A 21,830-nucleotide genomic window follows, 5' to 3' on the forward strand; every position below is an offset into this window, starting at 1 on the left:
GACCTTGCCCGAGGAGGAGGGATGCCAGGGGGTGTGCAAATCCCAGTCAATCCCCATTGCTTGCACTACATTCTGGAGGACGGTCGAGGTGAAGTGGCTCCCCTGGTCAGAGTCAATAGCGCGGGGTAGCCCAAATCGTGGGATGATTTGCTCGAGTAGAATCTTGCTAACCTGAGTTGCCGTTGCCGTGGTAGTGGGGAAAGCTTCCACCCATCCTGTCAGGTTATCTACCACTACTAATAGATACTTCAGGCGACCTATGGGGGGGAGCTCAGTGTAATCTACCTGGATATACTCAAACGGCCTATAGGTCGGACTCCTACCCCCTTGTCTTGCATGCTGCCGCAGCCCCCTTTTGTTAATCTTTCGTCATGTTATACAATCTGCTGTGACCTGCTTGGCTACCGTGTACAGACCAGGGTGAGCATATCGGCGCAGGAAGGCATCACACAGTGCCTGGGCGCCCCAGTGACCCCCTTGGTGTAAACGGGCAATAATGTCCCGCGTCAACGGTCGATTTAGTAGCTGGCGGCCATCGGGTAAGGTCCACTTGCCTTCCCTATCCTTTGTACCCCCCAGAAACGCGAGAAGAGTTTCTTCTTTGTCAGTAAACGTGGGCACTTCGGTAATTTCGGATATCTGTGGAATCCTTACCAGGCAGTTTATTACTTCCTTCCCCATCCCAGCCAATTTTGCCTGTTCATCTGCCAATTGATTCCCCAGGGTCTCTATTTTATCGTCTTTCTGGTGTCCTTTCACATGTACTACAGCAATCTCTTGTGGCAGCAACAAATCCTCCAAGATCATGGCTACTTGTTCCTCGTGGACCAACTCCTTTCCTCTACTATTTATCATTCCCCTTTCTTTCCAGATCTTCCCAAAGGTGTGTACTACCCCAAAGGCATACTTAGAGTCAGTGTAGATTGTCCCGGCTATTCCTTTTAAATTCCTCAGAGCCCGGTGCAAGGCCGACAATTCGCACGTTTGTGCGGACCAGGCATTCGGTAGCCGTCCACTTTCCACTAATTCCCAACCAGTCTCACTAATGACTGCATAACCGTTGTGTCTCTTCCCATCTATCACTCGAGAGGACCCATCAATGTACCACCGCCTTCATGCATGTAAGGGGGTATCCCTCAGATCTTCCCTCACTTTACTCTGGTACTCTATTATGTCTGAACAGCAGTGTTCCAGTTCCTCCTCCCCTTCCCCTTTCCAAAGAAAGTCCGCCGGGTTCCGACAGCCCCCGACTTCTATTCGGAGGTCTTCTCGGTCTAACAATATGGCTTCATATTTCAGAATTCTCGAGTCAGTCAGCCACCTCCCGGCCTTCTGATTCAGAATAGTTCTAACCTGGTGGGGAGTAGTGACTGTCAAGGGGGCCCCAAAAGTCAACTTCCTGCTTTCCTCTACCAGCTTTGCCGTGGCTGCCACCGCTTGGACACACTCCGGCCACCCTCGGGAGACTGGATCCAGAATTTTGGACAGGAAAGCCACGGGCTTCCTTTTACCCCCCCAGTCCTGGGTCAATACTCCAAGAGCGGTTCCCTTTCTGGAGTTCACAAAGAGGCGAAATGTCTTACTAAAATCCGGCAAGCTTAAAACAGGTGCGGCCATCAATTTTCCTTTTAGGATTTCAATTAACTTTTTCTCCTCCTCCTCCCATTTTATTCTGTTGGGTGCCTCCTCAATGAGTTTTAGGTACAAGTCTTTAGTAAGGGGGGCATAGTCGTCTATCCATAACCGACAATAGCCTAAGAGTCCCAAGAACTTCCGCAACTCCCTCTTGGTCGTTGGGAGGCCTAGTTCGATTATTGCCCGCACTCTTTCCGGACTTATTCGTTTCTGTCCCTGGCTTATCAAGTGTCCTAGGTACTTAACCTCTTTCTCGACATATTGGAGCTTCTTCTGACTCACTCTTAACCCCTTCTCAGCTAGGTAATTTAACAGGGCATTAGTCCCAAGTAGGACGTCCTCCTCCGCCGGTCCGGATAAAAGGAGATCGTCCACGTATTGTATAAGCTTAAGGGACGGGGACAAGGTTAGTCCCTCCAATAATTGTTCCAGAATCTGCCCGAACAGAGTCGGGGACTCAGTGAATCCTTGGGGGAGTACGGTCCACCTGTACTGTTGTTTTCTGCCAGTATCAGGATCCTCCCATTCAAAAGCAAAAAGATCCCTACTGTCCTTGTCCAGGGGACACGCCCAGAAGGCATCCTTTAAGTCTATAACACTAAACCAGCCGTGGTCCGGGGGGATTCGCCCCAGAATAGTGTATGGGTTCGGTACCACAGGGTGCCGTACTTGGACAATTTTATTTACTTCCCTTAGGTCTTGGACCATTCGGTAGCTCCCATCCGACTTCCGGACGGGCAGGATGAGGGAATTGTATCGTGACATACAGGGCTCTACCAATCCATCTTTTATTAGGTCTTCCATAACTGTCTTCAGGCCCTGCCTCCCTTCCCAAGAGATGGGGTATTGGCGCACTCTGACGTCGGGGCTCTGGGGCTTTAATTTTACCTCCACAGGTCGAATTGCGAGTCCCCCCCGGTTCCCTTTGGCGACCCAAACCCTAGGGTCTATCTCTGTCAATCGGGACTCACTAAGGTATGACATGGTAACGGCTAATTCTTCCTCTTCTCCCACTTCTATTCGCAATCCGAAACGGACTATCAAATCCCGTCCCAACAACCCATAGGGAAGATGGGGGAGGTAAAGGAGTTCCATCTGGAGCTCCTCCTCCTCCAGCCGCAAGGGTTGTGGTTCGAATATTTTCGCATTAAAAACCCCACCCTTAACTCCTGAAATGTTTAATGTTTTAGCTTGGAAGCCAACCCCCCCCGGATGGAGGGGAATTGAGGACCTGCCAGCGCCTGTGTCAACTAAGAAGGTAACATCTTGTCTAAATGGGCCCACCCGTAAATTTACCAGGGGTTCTTGGTAGGCCCGTGTTCCGATCCTCCCCTGACTTCCCTAATCCATTTGTTCACACTCCATTTCATACATCCCTTCTCTTTCCCTTTTAAACTCGGGACAATCCCTTTTGAAGTGTCCCAGTTTCCCGCAATGGTGACATCCGGCCTTCTGAGGGCGCTCAATTCCATAAGATCCTCCTCTCTCACTTCTGCCCCGTCTCGCTTCTCTCCCTCTCCAACTTTTCTTCGACGTTCCTCTTTCCACCCCATAATCTCCCTCCCCCATTCCGGTGGACTTACAAGCTTCCCGTACGGCTGCCACCATCATTTTTGTCTTATGTTTCTCCCTTATTACATCCCTCTGAACGTACACCTTTTGTGCTTCCCGTAATAATTCTGCAACATCCTTTTCAGCCCAATCCTCCACTTTCTGTAATTTCTTCTGAATGTCAGGCCATGACTTAGTCACAAAGTGCACCTTAAGCATGCTCTTGCCTATTTCCCCATCGGGGTCTAAACCTGAATACTTTCGCATGGACTCCCGCAAACGGTCTAAAAACTCACTCGGGGATTCATCCTTTTTCTGTCCAACTTCAAATGCTTTTGCTAAATTCCGCTGTTTGGGCACGCAGGTTTGGATCCCCCTGATTATCAGGCTTCTGAGGTCTGTCATATTGGCCCTTCCCCCCGCGTCGTTATGATCCCACCAGGGGTCCTCTAAGGGGTACTTCTGCTCTCCACGCTGAGGGCCGTCCTGATGCTCCCTATCCCAAATGGCCATTGCACTATTCCGAATCATAACAATTTAATCGTAATTAAATAGTATTCTCATCATGGCCTGCAGTTCAGCCCTTGTGTATATACTGGGCCCCAGAAATTGGTCCAGTTGTATTCCCACACTGACGGGGTCGTCCAGTAGACGGGGTAGTTCATTACGGAGTTGCCGGATATCCCCAGAATTTAAAGGTTGTACTACGAACCCGGTCCGTTCATTCCCAAACGGCACCTCTCGTAAGGGGTTCAGCTGTTCAATATTGTCACTCCTCCCAGCTCTCAATCCCTCTTCTCGACCTCTCCGCATCTCGAGTCGGACTGATTTCCTAGTGCCTGGGGTGAGTTCTGTGCCCCCTCCTGTGCCCCCCCCCAGCAGTCCCTTCCTCACTGGTCGTAGCCTGCTGGGACTCGGAATTATCCGTCGCAGGAGGGAGGTCCGCGCTGGACGCCTGGTCGTGCGCGAGTGGTATATACGGGGGCGGGGAAGACGGTGGCAAACCGTCGGTGAGGATGTCCCAAGACTTCTGGGGCTTCCTCGGGTCTGTTTGGGGAATCAGAGGATAGAGACGCGTGGGACTCTCGCCGTCGCCCGCCAACCAGGCGGCGGTATATTTGCTCTCCTCTGGGTCAAACGGTTGTTTTCTGTTAACATATACATCTAGGATTTGACACACCCAGTCTTCATCAGACCCATACTCGGGCCAAACTACCGAGGGGGCGCGGATAGGTTCTTTGGTCCATATAAAACAACAATATTTTATCATGGTCTCTTTCTTTAAGTCCTTCGTTCTACTACTGTCCGTCCATAGACTTAACTTCCGACCTAATGGACTATCGGGGGGTATTTCTTTCCCATTTGCAGTCTTCCCTGACTTTTCCTTAGTAAATCTAGAAGTCTGATTTCCCATGGTCTATCTTCAGTCCTGGTCTTAAACGCCCAAAGCGTTTTCACAGATGACCGTCAAAACCATGCGGCCAACAAGGAAGAACAAAAGAATCTCTTACCTTGATCCGTGCACGGAGTTGTCTGGCCTTTTTAAATATGTGTACTCCCGTGTATAGTCACTAACCGGTCGTCCCAGCACTCGTCCGTGTGTTCCTTTTCCAGGATTCAAAATTATTTTTAAATTAGCCGGGTCACATCCTCTCTTGGCCGACGGCCGACGGACCAAGCTGATCAGTGAGAAGTATAAATATATACTAGACGCGTCTTTGTTGTAATCAGGCTTGATCCGTGAGCCGAAGAGACTGCCCCCCCCCCCACCCCGGCAATAATTATTTCATCCCGGAGGAGCCCCCAATTGTGCGAGATAAGTGGCTGTCCAGCCCCATCTACGGCACTTTTTATTTCCCTTCCCAGGAACAAAGACACGGAGGAGTCTGTCCAAAACTTTTTCATTCAACTTTGCAAAGTCGGGTGCTGTTCCCAAAGGTACACACACACAAGCATAGTAATCTCCACACATTATATACATGTATATGTGGGCTGGGTCTACTACTGCTGCCTTGACCAACGAGTGCTCGGATTCCCCACTGTTTTCCTTATTTGGGTTCTGGTGCCTGCGATTATTTTGTTATTCACTTGGCCAATCAGTGTTTGAGCTTCCCATTCTTCCCTTATATGGATGATGTTGTACAACTGTTATTAAGGGCGGTCTCTCAACTATCGAGGAAAGCTGTTACAACTGTTTCATTCATATAAACGTGGGGGAGGTCCGGCAACAGTTTCGAGTGTCTGCTTGTGTTTACGATGAGGTAGAAAAGACTAAAAGGCAGCTGACCGTCTAAAAATTACACTACCCCCTACAAGAGGGGGTCAAACAGAGATGGGGACAGAGAGAGAGAGGGGGATAGAGAGAGAGGGGGCAGAGAGGGAGGGGGGCAGAGAGAGGGGGCAGAGAGAGGGGTCAGAGAGGGAGGGGGGCAGAGAGAGGGAGGACAGAGAGAGAGGGGGACAGAGAGAGAGGGAGACATAGAGAGAGGGGAACAGAGGGAGTGGGGGACAGAGAGAGAGGGGCAGAGAGAGAGGGGGCAGAAAGAGAGGGGCAGAGAGAGCGAGAGAGAAAGATGGGGCAGAGAGATAGGTGGACCGAGAGAGAGGGAGACAGAGAGAGAGGGGAACAGAGAGAGAGGAGTAAGAGAGAGAGGGGGACACAGAGAGAGAGGGAGACAGAGAGAGGGGGGACAGAGAGAGAGGGGCAGAGAGAGAGGGGGCAGAGAGAGACAGGGAGCAGAGAAATGCGGGAAGAGAGAGAGGGGGGCAGACAGAGATGGGGACAGAGAGAGAGGGGGACAGAGAGATGGGGGCAGAGAGGGAGCCGGGCAGAGAGAGAGGGGGCAGAGAGAGGGGGGCAGAGAGAGAGGGGGGCAGAGAGAGAGGGGGAGAGAGAGAAGGGGACAGAGAGAGGGGGGACAGAGAGAGACGGAGACAGAGGGAGAGGGAGACGGACACAGAGGGGAACAGTGGGAGTTGGGGACAGAGAGAGAGGGGCAGAGAGAGAGGGGCAGAGAGAGAGGGGGACAGAGAGAGAGGGAGACAGAGAGAGAGGGGGACAGAGAGAGAGGAGTAAGAGAGAGAGGGGGACAGAGAGAGACAGGGACACAGAGAGAGGGGAACAGAGAGAGAGGGGGTCAGAGAGAGGGGTACAGTTAGAGAGCGGCAGAGAGAGAGTGGAGCAGAGAGAGGGGACAGAGAGAGAGGGGGGCAGAGTGAGAGAGGGCCAGAGAGAGAGTGGGGCAGAGAAAGTGCGCGAGAGAGGGGGGCAGAGAGAGAGGGGACAGAGAGAGAGGGAGACAGAGATAGAGCGGAACAGAGAGCGAGAAGAAGACAGAGAGAGAGGGGAACAGATAGAGGGGTCAGAGAGAGAGGGAGACAGAGAGAGAGGGGAACAGAGAGAGAGAGGGAGACAGAAAGAGAGGGCGTCAGAGTGAGGGGGACAGATAGAGAGGGGCACAGAGAGAGGTGGTGGACAGATAGAGGGGGGAACAGAGAGAAGGGGGGACAAAGAGACGGGTGTTAAGAGACAGTGGGGGCAGAGAGAGGGGGGACAGAGAGAGAGGGGCACACAGAAACGGGGTCAGAGAGGGGGTCATAGAGGGGGCGGCGGCAGAGAGAGGGAAGGACAGAGAGAGAAGGGGCAGAGAGAGAGAGGGGGACAGAGAGAGAGAGAGACAGAGAGAGAGGGGGATGGAGAGAGGGGGGGGAAGAGAGAGAGGGGCAGAGAGAGCGAGAGAGAAAGATGGGGCAGGGACACAGGGGGACAGAGAGAGAGGGAGACAGAGAAAGAGGGGAACAGAGAGAGGGGGGGTCAGAGAGAGGGGGACAGTTAGAGAGGGGCAGAGAGAGAGTGGAGCAGAGAGAGGTGGCAGACAGAGGGGGGCAGAGGGAGGTGGTGGACAGAGAGAAGGGGGGACAAAGAGATGGGGGTTAAGGGAGAATGGGGTTAGAGAGAGAGGGGGACAGAAAGAGGGGGGACAGAGAGAGAGGAACAGAGGGAGCGGGGGACAGAGAGAGAGAGGGAGACAGAGAGAGAGGGAGACAGAGAGAGAGGGGAACAGAGAGCGAGAGGGAGACAGAGAGAGAGGGGAACAGAGAGAGAGTGGTCAGAGAGAGAGGGAGACAGAGAGAGAGGGGAACAGAGAGAGAGAGAGAGGGAGACAGAGAGAGAGGGGGACAGAGAGACGGCATCAGAGAGAGAAGGGACTGAGAGAGAGGGGCAGAGAGAGAGTGGGGCAGAGCGAGGGGGCAGAGAGGGGAGGCAAAGAGAAGGGGAACAGAGAGAGAGGGGAACAGAGAAAAGGGGGGAAAGAGAGACGGGGGAAAAGAGAGAGGGGAGAGAGAGAGAGGGAGGACAAAGAGACGGGGGGACAGAGAGAGTGGGGACAGAGAGGGGTTACAGAGAGAGAGGGGCACACAGAGAGGGGGTCAGCTAGAGGGGGGCGACAGAGAGAGGGAACGACAGAGATAGGGGGAAAGAGAGAGGGGGCAGAGAGAGAGGACAGAGAGAGAGGGGACAGAGAGAGGGGTGACACAGAGGGGGGGCACAGAGAGAGAAGGGGACAGAGAATGAGGGGAACAGAGGGAGTGGGGGACAGAGAGAGAGGGGCAGAGAGAGAGGGGACAGAGAAAGACGGGTAACAGAGAGAGGGGGGCAGAGAGAGAGGGGCAGAGAGAGAGGGGGCAGAGAGAGAGGGGAACAGAGAGAGAGGGAGACAGAGAGAGAGGGGAACAGAGAGAGGGGGGTCAGAGAGAGAGAGGGGGACAGAGAGAGAGGGACACAGAGAGATGGGGGACATAGAGAGAGGGAGATCGAGAGAGAGCGGAACACAGAGAGAGGGGATCACAGAGAGAGAGGGGCAGAGAGAGAGTGGGGCAGAAAGATGGGGCAGACAGAGGGGGGGCAGAGAGAGGGGGGAGACAGAGAGAGGGAAGGACAGAGAGAGAGGGGGACAGAGAGAGGGGGGCAGAGAGAGAGAGGACAGAGAGAGAGGGGACAGAGAGAAAGGGGACAGAGAGAGAGAGGACAGAGAGAGAGGGGACAGAGAGAAAGGGGACAGAGAGAGAGAGGGACAGAGGGAGAGGGGGACAGAGAGAGAGGGGGCAGAAAGAGAGGGGGGCAGAAAGAGAGGGGGGCTGAGAGAGCGCGCGCGAGAGAGGGGGGCATAGAGAGAGAGGGGGACAGAGAGAGAGGGAGATAGAGAGAGGGGAACACAGAGAGAGGGACACAGAGAGAGGCGGTCAGAGAGAGAGGGACAGAGAGAGCGGGAACAGAGGGAGTGGGGGACGGAGAGAGAGGGGGCAGAGAGAGAGGGGGGCTGAGAGAGCGCGAGAGTGAGAGGGGGGCAGAGAGAGAGAGGGGGACCGAGAGAGGGGGAGATAGAGAGAGGGAACACAGAGAGAGAGGAACAGAGAGAGGGGGTAAGAGAGAGGGGGACAGAGGGAGGGGGCAGAGATAGAGTGGGGCAGAGAGATGGGGCAGACAAATGGCGGGCAGAGTGGGGGGAACAGACAGAGGGGGACAGAGAGAAGGGGGAGACAGAGGGAGAGGGGACAGAGAGTAGGGGGGACAGAGAGAGTGTTCAGAGAGAGGGGGCGACAGAGAGACGGAAGGATAGAGAGAGAGGGGGACAGAGAGAGAGGGGGCTGAGAGAGAGAGGGAGACAGAGAGAGAGGGGGTCAGAGAGACGTTATCAGAGAGAGAAGGGACTGAGAGAGAGGGGCAGAGAGAGAGTGGGGCAGAGCGAGGGGGCAGACGGGGGGGGCAGAGAGGGGAGGCAAAGAGAAGGGGAACAGAGAGAGGGGGGAACAGAGAAAAGGGGGGACAGAGAGACGGGGGAAAAGAGAGAGGGGAGAGAGAGAGAGGGAGGACAAAGAGACGGGGGGACAGAGAGAGTGGGGACAGAGAGGGGGCAGAGAGAGAGGGGCAAAGAGAGAGGAGGCAGAGAGAAAGGGGGACAGAGGGAGAGGGGACAGAGAGAGAGGGGGACAAAGAGACAGCGGGACAGAGAGAGAGGGGGACAGCGGGGGACGGAGAGAGGATGGGGACAGAAAGACGGGGACAGAGAGAGGGGTGACAGAGAGAGAACGGATAGAGAGAGAAGGGGACACAGAGATGGCGACAGAGAGAGGAAGACAGAGAAGTGGAGGACAGAGAGAGAGGGGGACAGAGAGAGGAGAGTGAGAGAAGAGAGAGGGGGCAGAGAGAGATGGGGCAGAGAGAGTGGGGGGCAGAGAGAGAAGGGACAGAGAGAGAGGGGACAGAGAGAGTAGGGGACAGAGAGAGAGGGGGACAGAGAGAGAGGGCGACAGAGAGAGAGGAACAGTGGGAGTGAGGGACAGAGATAGAGGGGGCAGAGAGAGAGGGGGGCAGAGAGAGGGGGGACAGAGAGAGAGAGGCAGAGAAAGAGTCGGGCAGAGAGATGGGCAGACAGAGGTGGGCAGAGAGAGGGGGCGACAGAGAGAGGTGGGACAGACAGAAGGGGAGACAGAGAGAGGGGGAAAAGATAGAGTGCGGGGACAGAGAGAGGGGGAAAAGAGAGAGGGGGAAAAGAGAGAGGGGGGACAGAGAGAGTGGGGGGACAGAGAGAGTGGGGACAGAGAGAGAGGGGGACAGAGAGAGAGGGGACAGAGAGAGGGGGACAGAGAGAGAGAGAGGGGACAGAGAGAGGTGGACAGAGAGAGCGGCAGAGAGAGGGGGGCAGAGAGAGAGGGGGGCAGAGAGGGTGGGGGACAGAGAGAGAGGGGGACAGAGAGAGAGGGGACAGAGAGAGAGGGGGCAGAGAGAGGGGGGCATAGAGAGTGGCGGCACAGAGAGGGGGGCAGAGAGAGAGGGGGACAGAAAGAGGGAGGGCAGACAGAGAGGGGGACAGAGAGACGGCGTCAGGGAGAGAAGGGACTGAGAGAGAGGGGCAGAGAGAGAGAGTGGGCCAGAGCGAGGGGGCAGACAGGGGGGGCAGAGAGGGGAGGCAAAGAGAAGGGGAACAGAGAGAGGGGGGAACAGAGAAAAGGGGGGACAGAGAGACGGGGGAAAAGAAGAGAGGGGAGAGAGAGAGAGGGGGAGGACAAAGAGACGGGGGGACAGAGAGAGTGGGGACAGAGAGAGGGGGTACAGAGAGAGAGGGGCACACAGAGAGGGGGTCAGAGAGAGGGGGGCGACAGAGAGAGGGAACGACAGAGATAGGGGGAAAGAGAGAGTGGGCAGAGAGGGAGAGGACAGAGAGAGAGGGGACAGAGAGAGGCGTGACAGAGAGGGGGGGACAGAGAGAGAAGGGGACAGAGAAAGAGGGGAACACAGGGAGTGGGGGACAGAGAGAGAGGGGCAGAGAGAGAGGGGACAGAGAAAGACGGGTGACAGAGAGAGAGGGGGCAGAGAGAGAGAGGGGCAGAGAGAGAGGGGGCAGAGTGAGCGCGAGAGAGAGGGAGGCAGAGAGAGAGGGGAACAGAGAGAGAGGGAGACAGAGAGAGAGGGGAACAGAGAGAGGGGGGAGGGGGGGGGGGGGGGGGGGAGGTCAGAGAGAGAGGGGGACAGAGAGAGAGGGACACAGAGAGAGAGGGGGAACATAGGGAGAGGGAGATCCAGAGAGAGGGGAACACAGAGAGAGGGGAACACAGAGAGAGAGGGGCAGAGAGAGAGGGGGCAGAGTGAGCACGAGAGAGAGGGGGGCAGAGAGAGAGGGGAACAGAGAGAGAGGGAGACAGAGAGAGAGGGGAACAGAGAGAGAGAGGTCAGAGAGAGAGGGGGACAGAGAGAGAGGGACACAGAGAGAGAGGGGGACATAGGGAGAGGGAGATCCAGAGAGAGGGAACACAGAGAGAGGGGAACACAGAGAGAGAGGGGCAGAGAGAGAGTGGGGCAGAGAGACGGGGCAGACAGAGGGGGGCAGAGAGAGGGTGGAGACAGAGAGAGGGAAGGACAGAGAGAGGGGGGGACAGAGAGAGGGGGGCAGAGAGAGAGAGGACAGAGAGAGAGGGGACAGAGAGAAAGGGGACAGAGAGAGAGAGGGGACAGAGGGAGAGGGGGACAGAGAGAGAGGGGGCAGAAAGAGAGGGGGACAGAAAGAGAGGGGGCTGAGAGTGCACGCGAGAGAGAGGGGGCAGAGAGAGAGAGGGGGACAAAGAGAGAGGGGAACACAGAGAGAGGCGGTCAGAGAGAGGGGGATAGAGAGCGCGGGAACAGAGGGAGTGGGGGACAGAGAGAGAGGGGGCAGAGAGAGAGGGGGCTGAGAGAGCGCGAGAGAGAGAGGGGGGCAGACAGAGAGAGGGGGACAGAGAGAGGGGGAGATAGAGAGAGGGAACACAGAGAGAGGGGAACAGAGAGAGGGGGTCAGAGAGAGAGGGACAGAGGGAGGGGGCAGAGATAGAGTGGGGCAGAGAGATGGGGCAGACAGAGGCGGGCAGAGAGGGAGGGAACAGACAGAGGGGGACAGAGAGAAGGGGGAGACAGATTGAGAGGGGACAGAGAGTAGGGGGGACAGAGGGAGAGGGGGTCATAGAGAGGGGGCGACAGAGAGAGGGAAGGATAGAGAGAGAGGGGGACAGAGAGAGTAGGGGACAGAGAGAGAGGGGGACAGAGAGAGAGGGGGACAGAGAGAGAGGAACAGTGGGAGTGGGGGATAGAGAGAGAGGGAGGCAGAGAGAGAGGGGGGGAAGAGAGAGAGGCGGCCAGTGAGAGAGGGGGGCAGAGAGAGCGTAAGAGAGAGAGGGGGGCAGAGAGAGCGGGGGACAGATAGAGAGAGAGAGAGACAGAGAGAGGGGAACATAGAGAGACGGGGTCAGAGAGAGAGGGGCAGAGAGAGGGGGGACAGAGAGAGAGAGGCAGAGAGAGAGTGGGGCAGAGAGATGGGCAGACAGAGGGGGGCAGAGAGAGATGGCGAAAGAGAGAGGTGGGACAGAGAGAAGGGGAGACGTAGGGAGAGGGGACAGAGGTTAGGGGGGACAGAGAGAGAGAGGGGTCAGAGAGAGGGGGCGACAGAGAGAGGGAAGGATAGAGAGAGAGGGGGGCAGAGAGAGAGGGGGGACAGAGAGAGAGGGGGCAGAGAGAGAGTGGCAAAGAGAGAGGAGGCAGAGAGAAAGGGGGACAGAGAGAGAGGGGACAGAGAGAGAGGGGGGACAAAGAGACAGCGGGGACAGAGAGAGAGGGGGGACGGGGGGGGGACAGAGAGAGGATGGGGACAGAAAGACGGGGACAGAGAGAGGGGTGACAGAGAGAGAACGGATAGAGAGAGAAGGGGACACAGAGATGGCGACAGAGAGAGGAAGACAGAGAGAGGGGAACATAGAGAGACGGGGTCAGAGAGAGAGGGGCAGAGAGAGGGGGGACAGAGAGAGAGAGGCAGAGAGAGAGTGGGGCAGAGAGATGGGCAGACAGAGGGGGGCAGAGAGAGATGGCGAAAGAGAGAGGTGGGACAGAGAGAAGGGGAGACGTAGGGAGAGGGGACAGAGGTTAGGGGGGACAGAGAGAGAGGGGGGTCAGAGAGAGGGGGCGACAGAGAGAGGAAGGATAGAGAGAGAGGGGGGCAGAGAGAGGGGGGACAGAGAGAGAGAGGGGGCAGAGAGAGAGTGGCAAAGAGAGAGGAGGCAGAGAGAAAGGGGGACAGAGAGAGAGGGGACAGAGAGAGAGGGGGACAAAGAGACAGCGGGACAGAGAGAGAGGGGGGACGGGGGGGGGGACAGAGAGAGGATGGGGACAGAAAGACGGGGACAGAGAGAGGGGTGACAGAGAGAGAACGGATAGAGAGAGAGAAGGGGACACAGAGATGGCGACAGAGAGAGGAAGACAGAGAAGAGGGGGACAGAGAGAGAGGGGACAGAGAGAGGAGAGAGAGAGAAGAGAGAGGGGGGCAGAGAGAGAGGGGGCAGAGAGTGTGGGGGGCAGAGAGAGAAGGGACAGTTGAGAGAGGGGACAGAGAGAGTAGGGGACAGAGAGAGAGGGGGACAGAGAGAGAGGGGGACAGAGAGAGAGGAACAGTGGGAGTGGGGGACAGAGATAGAGGGGGGCACAGAGAGAGGGGGCAGAGAGAGCGTAAGAGAGAGAGGGGGCAGAGAGAGAGGGGGGCAGAGAGAGAGAGACAGAGAGAGAGGGGAACAGTGAGAGACGGAGAGAGAGAGAGGGGACTGAGAGAGAGGGGAACATAGAGAGACGGGGTCAGAGACAGAGAGGGGCAGAGAGAGGGGGGACAGAGAGAGAGAGGCAGAGAAAGAGTCGGGCAGAGAGATGGGCAGACAGAGGTGGGGCAGAGAGAGGGGGCGACAGAGAGAGGTGGGACAGAGAAAAGGGGAGACAGAGAGAGGGGGAAAAGAGAGAGTGCGGGGACTGAGTGAGGGGGGAATAGAGAGAGGGGGAAAAGAGAGAGGGGTGACAGAGAGTGTGGGTGGACAGAGAGAGTGGGGGACAGAGAGAGGGGGACAGAGAGAGGGGCAGAGAGAGAGGGCGCAGAGAGAGGGGGGCAGAGAGAGAGGGGGGCAGAGAGAGTGGGGGATAGAGAGAGGGGGGACAGAGAGAGAGGGGACAGAGAGAGAGGGGGCAGAGAGAGAGGGGGGGCAGAGAGAGTGGGGGCAGAGAGAGGGGGGGAAGAGAGAGAGGGGGACAGAGAGAGAGGGGGCAGAGAGAGAGGGGCACACAGAGAGGGGGGAGCAGAGAGAGAGGGGAACAGTGAGAGACGGAAAGAGAGAGAGAGGGGACTGAGAGAGAGGGGAACATAGAGAGACGGGGTCAGAGAGAGAGAGGGGCAGAGAGAGGGGGGACAGAGAGAGAGAGGCACAGAAAGAGTCGGGCAGAGAGTTGGGCAGACAGAGGGCGGCAGAGAGAGGGGGCGACAGAGAGAGGTGGGACAGAGAAAAGGGGAGACAGAGAGAGGGGGAAAAGAGAGTGCGGGGACAGAGAGAGGGGGGAATAGAGAGAGGGGGAAAAGAGAGAGGGGGACAGAGAGAGTGGGGGGACAGAGAGAGTGGGGGACAGAGAGAGAGGGGGACAGAGAGAGAGGGGGACAGAGAGAGAGGGACAGAGAGAGGCGCAGAGAGAGAGGGCGCAGAGAGAGGGGGGCAGAGAGAGGGGCAGAGAGAGAGAGGGGCAGAGAGAGAGGGCGCAGAGAGAGGGGGCAGAGAGAGAGGGGGGCAGAGAGAGTGGGGGACAGAGAGAGAGGGGGACAGTGAGAGAGGGGACAGAGAGAGAGGGGGCAGAGAGAGAGGGGGGCAGAGAGAGTGGGGGCAGAGATAGGGGGGAAGAGAGAGAGGGGGACAGAGAGAGAGGGAGCAGAGAGAGAGGGGCACACAGAGAGGGGGGAGCTGAGAGAGAGGGGGACAGAGAGAGAGGGGGGACAGAGAGAGAGGGGGACAGAGAGTGGGGAGCAGAGAGAGAGGGGGGACAGAGAGAGAGGTGAGACAGAGAGAGAGGGAGACAGAGAGGGGGGCGGACAGAGAGGGCGGACAGAGAGAGAAGTGGACAGAGAGAGAGGGGCAGAGAGAGGGGCGGACAGAGAGGGGAGGGCAGAGAGAGACGGGGGCAGAGAGATAGGGAGACAGAGAGAGAGGGGGATAGAGAGGGGGGACAGAGAGGGGGGCAGAGAGAGGGGGACAGAGAGAGAGGGGGACAGATTGAGTGGGGTCAGAGAGAAGGCGACAGAGATGGGGGGTCAGTGAGAGAGAGGGGGGACAGAGAGAGAAGTGGACAGAGAAATGGCGATAGAGAGAGGATGACAGAGAGGGGGGGGACAGAGAGAGTGGGTGAGAGACGGGGGTGGAGCGGGAGTTGGGACAGAGAGAGGTGGGCAGAGAGAGTGGGAACTGAGAGAGGGGAGACAGGGAGAGAGGCGGGTGGGAGAGAGAGGGGGACAGAGAGAGAGGGGGACAGAGAGGGAGAGATAGAGGCGTCAAAGAAAGGGGGGCACAGAGAGAGGGTGACTGAAAGAGAGGGGACAGTGAGAGTGGGGGACAGAGAGAGTGGGGGGACAGAGAGAGAGGGGGACAGTGAGAGAGGGGACAGAGAGAGAGGGGGCACAGAGAGTGGGGGCAGAGAGAGGGGGTAAGAGAGAGAGGGGGACAGAGAGAGAGGGGGCAGAGAGAGAGGGGCACACAGAGAAGGGGGAACAGAGAGAGAGGGGGACAGAGAGAGAGGGGGACAGAGAGAGAGGGGGACAGAGAGTGGGGAGCAGAGAGAGATGGGGGACAGAGAGAGAGGGGAGAAAGAGAGAGAGGGAGATAGAGAGGGGGCGGACAGAGAGGGGGGGGACAGAGAGAGAAGTGGACAGAGAGAGCGGGGCAGAGAGAGGGGCGGACAGAGAGGGGAGGGCAGAGAGAGACGGGGTCAGAGAGATAGGGAGACAGAGAGAGAGGGGGATAGAGAGGGGGGACAGAGAGGGGGGCAGAGAGAGGGGGACAGAGAGAGAAGTGGACAGAGAGAGGGCAGGACAGAGAGAGAGGGGACAGAGAAAGGGGGGACAGAGAGAGGGAGGGACAGAGAGAGAGGGGGACAGATTGAGTGGGGGTCAGAGAGAAGGCGACAGAGATGGGGGGTCAGTGAGAGAGAGGGGGGACAGAGAGAGAAGTGGACAGAGAAATGGCGATAGAGAGAGGATGACAGAGAGGGGGGGACAGAGAGAGAGGGTGAGAGACGGGGGTGGAGCGGGAGTTGGGACAGAGAGAGGGGAGCAGAGAGAGGGGGAACTGAGAGAGGGGAGTCAGGGAGAGAGGCGGGTGGGAGAGAGAGGGGGTTAGAGAGAGGGGAACAGAGAGAGAGGGGGACAGAGAGGGAGAGATAGAGGGTGTCAAAGAAAGGGGGGCACAGAGAGAGGGTGACTGAAAGAGAGGGGACAGTGAGAGTGGGGGACAGAGAGAGTGGGGGACAGAGAGAGAGGGGGACAGAGAGAGGGGGACAAAGAGAGAGGGGGAGTGGGGGGGAAGAGAGAGGGGCGGAGAGAGAGGGGGGAACTGAGAGAGGGGGGACAGAGAGAGAGGCGGCTGATAGAGAGAGGTGGTTAGAGAGAGGCGGGTGGGAGAGAGGTAGACAGAGAGAGGGGGACGGCGAGAGAGAGATAGAGGGGTCAGAGAGAGGGGGACAGAGAGAGAGGGGGACAGAGAGAGAGGGGGACAGAGAGAGGGGGACAGAGAGTGGGGGTCAGAGAGAGGGGTACAGAGTGGGGGAGAGAGAGGGGTTCAGAGAGAGGGGGACAGAGAGAGGGGGAGCGGTGGGGTGAAAGAGAGAGGGGGCAGAGAGAGAGGGGGTAACAGAGAGGGGGACAGAGAGAGAGGAGGGTGGGAGAGAGAGGGGATTAGAGAGAGGCGGGTGGGAGAGAGGGGGACAGAGAGAGGGGGACAGAGACAGAGAGCTAGAGGGGGACAGAGAGGGGGGCACAGAGAGTGGGGGAGATAGATGGTGTCAGAGAGGGGGGACAGAGAGCGAGTGAGATAGAGGGGGACAGAGAGAGGGGAGGGAGTGTGGGGGTCAGAGAGAGAAGTACAGAGTGGGGGAGAGAGAGGGGTTCAGAGAGAGGGGGACAGAGAGAGAGGGGGAGCGGTGGGGTGAAAGAGAGAGGGGGCAGAGAGAGGGGGGAACAGAGAGAGGGGGACAGAGAGAGAGGAGGGTGGGAGAGAGAGGGGGATTAGAGAGAGGAGGGTGGGAGAGAGGGGGACAGAGAGAGGGGGACAGAGACAGAGAGTTAGAGGGGGACAGAGAGAGAGGGACAGAGAGGGGGGCACAGAGAGTGGGGGAGATAGAGGGTGTCAGAGAGGGGGGACAGAGAGAGAGGGAGATAGAGGGGGACAGAGAGAGGGGACAGAGAGTGGCGGTCAGAGAGAGGGGTACAGAGTGGGGGAGAGAGAGGGGGTCAGAGAGAGGGGGACAGAGAGAGAGGGCGATCGGGGGCTGAAGAGAGAGAGGGCAGAGGGAGAGGGGGGAACAGAGAGAGAGGCGGGTGGGAGAGAGAGGGGATTAGAGAGAGGCGGGTGGGATAGAGGGGGACAGAGAGAGGGAGACAGAGAGAGGGAGCGATAGAGTGAGAGGGGGTCAGGGAGAGTGGGGGACAGAGAGAGTTGGGGACATAGAGAGTGGGGGACAGAGAGAGAGGAGGGCAGAGAGAAGGCGAGAGAGAGATGAGGACAGAGAGAGAAGGGGGCAGAAAGTGAGGAGGACAGAAAGAGTGGGAGAGGGAGAGGGCGAGAGAGAGAGAGAGAGGGGGACAGAGAGAGGGAGAGATAGAGGGGTCAGAGAGAGGAGGACAGAGAGAGCGGGTGACAGAGAGAAAGGGGGACAGTGAGAGAGGGGGACAGAGAGAGTGGGGGACAGAGAGAGAGGGGGACAGAGAGAGAGGGACAGAGAGAGAGGGGGACAGAGAGAGAGGGGGACAGAGAGTGGGGGGACAGAGAGAGGGGGATAGAGAGAGGGGGACAGAGAGAGTGGGGGACAGAGAGAGGGGACAGAGAGAGGGGAACAGAGAGTGGGGGGCCAGAGAGAGGGGGACAGAGAGAGGGGGATAGAGAGAGGGGAACAGAGAGAGGGAGAGAAGTAGGGGGTCAGAGAGAGGGGGACAGAGAGAGTTGCACAGAGAGTGGAGGAGATAGAGGGGGTCAAAGAGAGAGTGGACAGAGAGAGAGGAGCACAGAGAGAGAGAGGACAGAAAGAGAGGGGGACAGAGAGAGATAGGGGCAGAGAGATTTGGGGCAAAGAGAGGGGGACAGAGTGAGGTGCGAGAAAGAAAGGCGGGGTGGGAGGGAGAGGGGGCAGAGAGAGGGCGACAGAGACAGTGGCACAGAGAGTGGGGGAGATGGAGGGTGTCAGAGAGAGAGGGACAGAGAGAGGGGGAGAGAGAGGAGGACAGAGAGTGGGGGTCAGGGAGAAAGGGGGACAGTGAGAGAGGGGGACAGAGAGAGTGGGGGGACAGAGAGAGAGGGGGACAGAGAGGGGAGGCAGAGAGAGACGGGGGCAGAGAGGAGGGACAGAGAGAGGGAGAGATAGAGGGGGACAAAGAAAGGGGGGCACAGAGAGAGGGTGACAGAAGAGAGGGGACAGTGAGAGTGGGGGACAGAGAGAGTGGGGGACAGAGAGAGAGGGGGACAGAGAGAGGGGGGACAAGGAGAGAGGGGGAGTGGGGGGGAGAGAGAGGGGCGGAGAGAGAGGGGGGGAACTGAGAGAGGGGGGACAGAGAGAGAGGCGGCTGATAGAGAGAGGTGGTTAGAGAGAGGCGGGTGGGAGAGAGGTAGACAGAGAGAGGGGGACGGCGAGAGAGAGATAGTGGGGTCAGAGAGAGGGGGACAGAGAGAGAGGGGGACAGAGAGAGAGGGGGACAGAGAGAGGGGGGACAGAGAGTGGGGGAGATAGAGGGGGTCAGAGAGAGAGGGGACAGAAAGAGAGGGGGACAGAAAGAGATGGGGGCAGAGTGAGAGGCGAAAGAGAAAGGCGGGGTGGGAGGGAGAGGGGGCAGAGAGTGGGAGACAGAGACAGTGGCACAGAGAGTGAGGGAGATAGAGGGTGTCAGAGAGAGGGGGACAGAGAGCGAGTGAGATAGAGGGGGACAGAGAGAGGGGGACAGAGAGTGGGGGTCAGAGAGAGGGGGTACAGAGTGGGGGAGAGAGAGGGGTTCAGAGAGAGGGGGACAGAGAGAGAGGGGGAGCGGTGGGGTGAAAGAGAGAGGGGGCAGAGAGAGAGGGGGGAACAGAGAGAGGGGGACAGAGAGAGAGGAGGGTGGGAGAGAGAGGGGATTAGAGAGAGGCGGGTGGGAGAGAGGGGGACAGAGAGTGGGGGACAGAGACAGAGAGATAGAGGGGGACAGAGAGAGGGGGACAGAGAGGGGGGGCACAGAGAGTGGGGGCGATAGAGGGTGTCAGAGAGGGGGGACAGAGAGAGAGGGAGATAGAGGGTGTCAGAGAGAGGGGGACAGAGAGCGAGTGAGATAGAGGGGGACAGAGAGAGGGGGACAGAGAGTGGGGGTCAGAGAGAGGAGTACAGAGTGGGGAGAGAGAGGGGTTCAGAGAGAGGGGGACAGAGAGAGAGGGGGAGCGGTGGGGTGAAAGAGAGAGGGGGCAGAGAGAGAGGGGGAGCGGTGGGGTGAAAGAGAGAGGGGACAGAGAGTGGCGGTCAGAGAGAGGGGGACAGAGTGGGGGAGAGAGAGGGGGTCAGAGAGAGGGGGACAGAGAGAGAGGGGGATCGGGGGCTGAAAGAGAGAGAGGGCAGCGGGAGAGGGGGGAACAGAGAGAGGCGGGTGGGAGGGGGATGGGATTAGAGAGAGGCGGGTGGGATAGAGGGGGACAGAGAGAGGGAGACAGAGAGAGGGAGAGATAGAGTGAGAGGGGGTCAGGGAGAGTGGGGGACAGAGAGAGTTGGGGACATAGAGAGTGGGGGACAGAGAGAGAGGAGGGCAGAGAGAAGGCGAGAGAGAGATGAGGACAGAGAGAGAAGGGGAGAGAAAGTGAGGAGGACAGAAAGAGTGGGAGAGGGAGAGGGCGAGAGAGAGAGAGAGAGAGGGACAGAGAGAGGGAGAGATAGAGGGGTCAGAGAGAGGAGGACAGGGAGAGAGGGTGTCAGAGAGAGGGGACAGAGAGCGAGTGAGATAGAGGGGACAGAGAGAGGGGGGACAGAGAGTGGGGGTCAGAGAGAGGGGTACAGAGTGGGGGAGAGAGTGTGGTTCAGAGAGAGGGGGACAGAGAGAGAGGGGAGTGGTGGGGTGAAAGAGAGAGGGGGCAGAGAGAGAAGGGGGAACAGAGAGAGGGGGACAGAGACAGAGAGATAGAGGGGGACAGAGAGAGGGGGACAGAGAGGGGGGCACAGAGAGTGGGGGAGATAGAGGGTGTCAGAGAGGGGGGACACAGAGAGAGGGAGATAGAGGGGGACAGAGAGTGGCGGTCAGAGAGAGGGGTACAGAGTGGGAAGAGAGAGGGGGTCAGAGAGAGAGGGACAGAGAGAGAGGAGGATCGGGGGCTGAAAGAGAGAGAGGGCAGAGAGAGAGGGGTTAACAGAGAGAGAGGCGGGTGGGAGAGAGAGGGGATTAGAGAGAGGCGGGTGGGATAGAGGGGGACAGAGAGAGGGAGACAGAGAGAGGGAGAAATAGAGTGAGAGGGGGTCAGGGAGAGTGGGGGACAGAGAGAGGTTGGGGACATAGAGAGTCGGGACAGAGAGAGAGGAGGGCAGAGAGAAGGCGAGAGAGAGATGAGGACAGAGAGAGAAGGGGGATAGAAAGTGAGGAGGACAGAAAGAGTGGGAGAGGGAGAGGCGAGAGAGAGAGAGGGGGACAGAGAGAGGGAGAGATAGAGGGGTCAGAGAGAGGAGGACGAGAGAGAGGGTGACAGAGAGAAAGGGGACAGTGAGAGAGGGGGACAGAGAGAGTGGGGGACAGAGAGAGAGGGGGACAGAGAGAGAGGGACAGAGAGAGAGGGGGGACAGAGAGAGAGGGGGACAGAGAGTGGGGGGACAGAGAGAGGGACAGAGAGAGAGGGGGACATAGAGAGTGGTGGACAGAGAGAGAGGGGTACAGAGAGTGGGGGGGCCAGAGAGAGGGGGAACAGAGAGAGGGGGATAGAGAGAGGGGAACAGAGAGAGGGAGAGAAGTAGGGGGTCAGAGAGAGGGGGACAGAAAGAATGGGAGATAGAACGTGTCAGAGAGAGGGGGACATAGAGAGGGGCATAGAAAGAGTGAGGGGACAGAGAGAGACGGAGACAGAGAGAGAGGGGAACACAGTGAGAGGGGACACAGAGAGAGGGGGTCAGAGAGACGGGCTCAGAGAAAGGGAGGACAGAGAGGGGGCAGAGAGACATTGGGGCAGAGAGATGGGCAGACAGAGGGGGGCAGAGAAAGGGGGGACAGAGAGAGGGGGGACAGAGAGAGGGGGAGACAGGGAGAGGGGGGACAGAGCGAGAGGGGGACAGAGTGAGAGGGGCAGAGAGAGAGGGAGGCAGAGAGATAGGGGAGACAGAGAGAGGGAAGGACAAAGAGAGAGGGGGACGAGAGAGAGGGGGACAGATAGAGGGGGGACAGAGAGAGAGGGGGACAGAGAGAGGGGGACAGAGAGAGTGTGAGGACAGAGAGAGAGGGGCACACAGAGAGTGGTTCAGAGAGGGGGGGAGACAGAGAGAGGGAAGGACAGAGATAGAGGGGGACAGAGAGAGACGGGGACAGAGAGAGAAGGGGACAGAGAGAGAGAGGGGCAGAGAGAGTGTGGGACAGAGAGAGGCGAAAGAGAGAGGGGGCACAGAGAGAGGGGGGCACAGAGAGGGGGGGAGATAGAGGGTGTTGGAGAGAGGGGGACAGAGAGAGACGTAGATAGAGTGGACAGAGAGAGGGGGACAGAGAGTGGGGGTCAGCGAGAGGGGTACAGAGTAGGGGAGAGAGAGGGGGACAGGGAGAGAGGGGAATCGGGGGGATGAAAGGTAGAGGGGGCAGAGGGAGAGATGGGAACAGAGAGAGGGGAAAGAGAGACAGGTGGGTGGGAGAGAGAGGGGATTAGAGAGAGGCGGGTTGGATAGAGGGGGACAGAGAGAGGGGGACAGAGAGAGGGTGACAGAGAGAGATGGGGGCAGAGAGAGAGATGGGGGCAAAGAGAGGGGTACAGAGTGAGGGGCGGAAAACAAAGGCGGGGGTGGGAGGGAGAGGGGCAGAGAGAGGGGCGACAGAGACCGTGGCAAAGAGAGTAGGGGAGATGGAGGGTGTCAGAGA

This window comes from Chiloscyllium punctatum, chromosome 52 (genome assembly GCF_047496795.1).
Source record: "Chiloscyllium punctatum isolate Juve2018m chromosome 52, sChiPun1.3, whole genome shotgun sequence".
NCBI classification, from domain to species: Eukaryota; Metazoa; Chordata; class Chondrichthyes; order Orectolobiformes; family Hemiscylliidae; genus Chiloscyllium; species Chiloscyllium punctatum.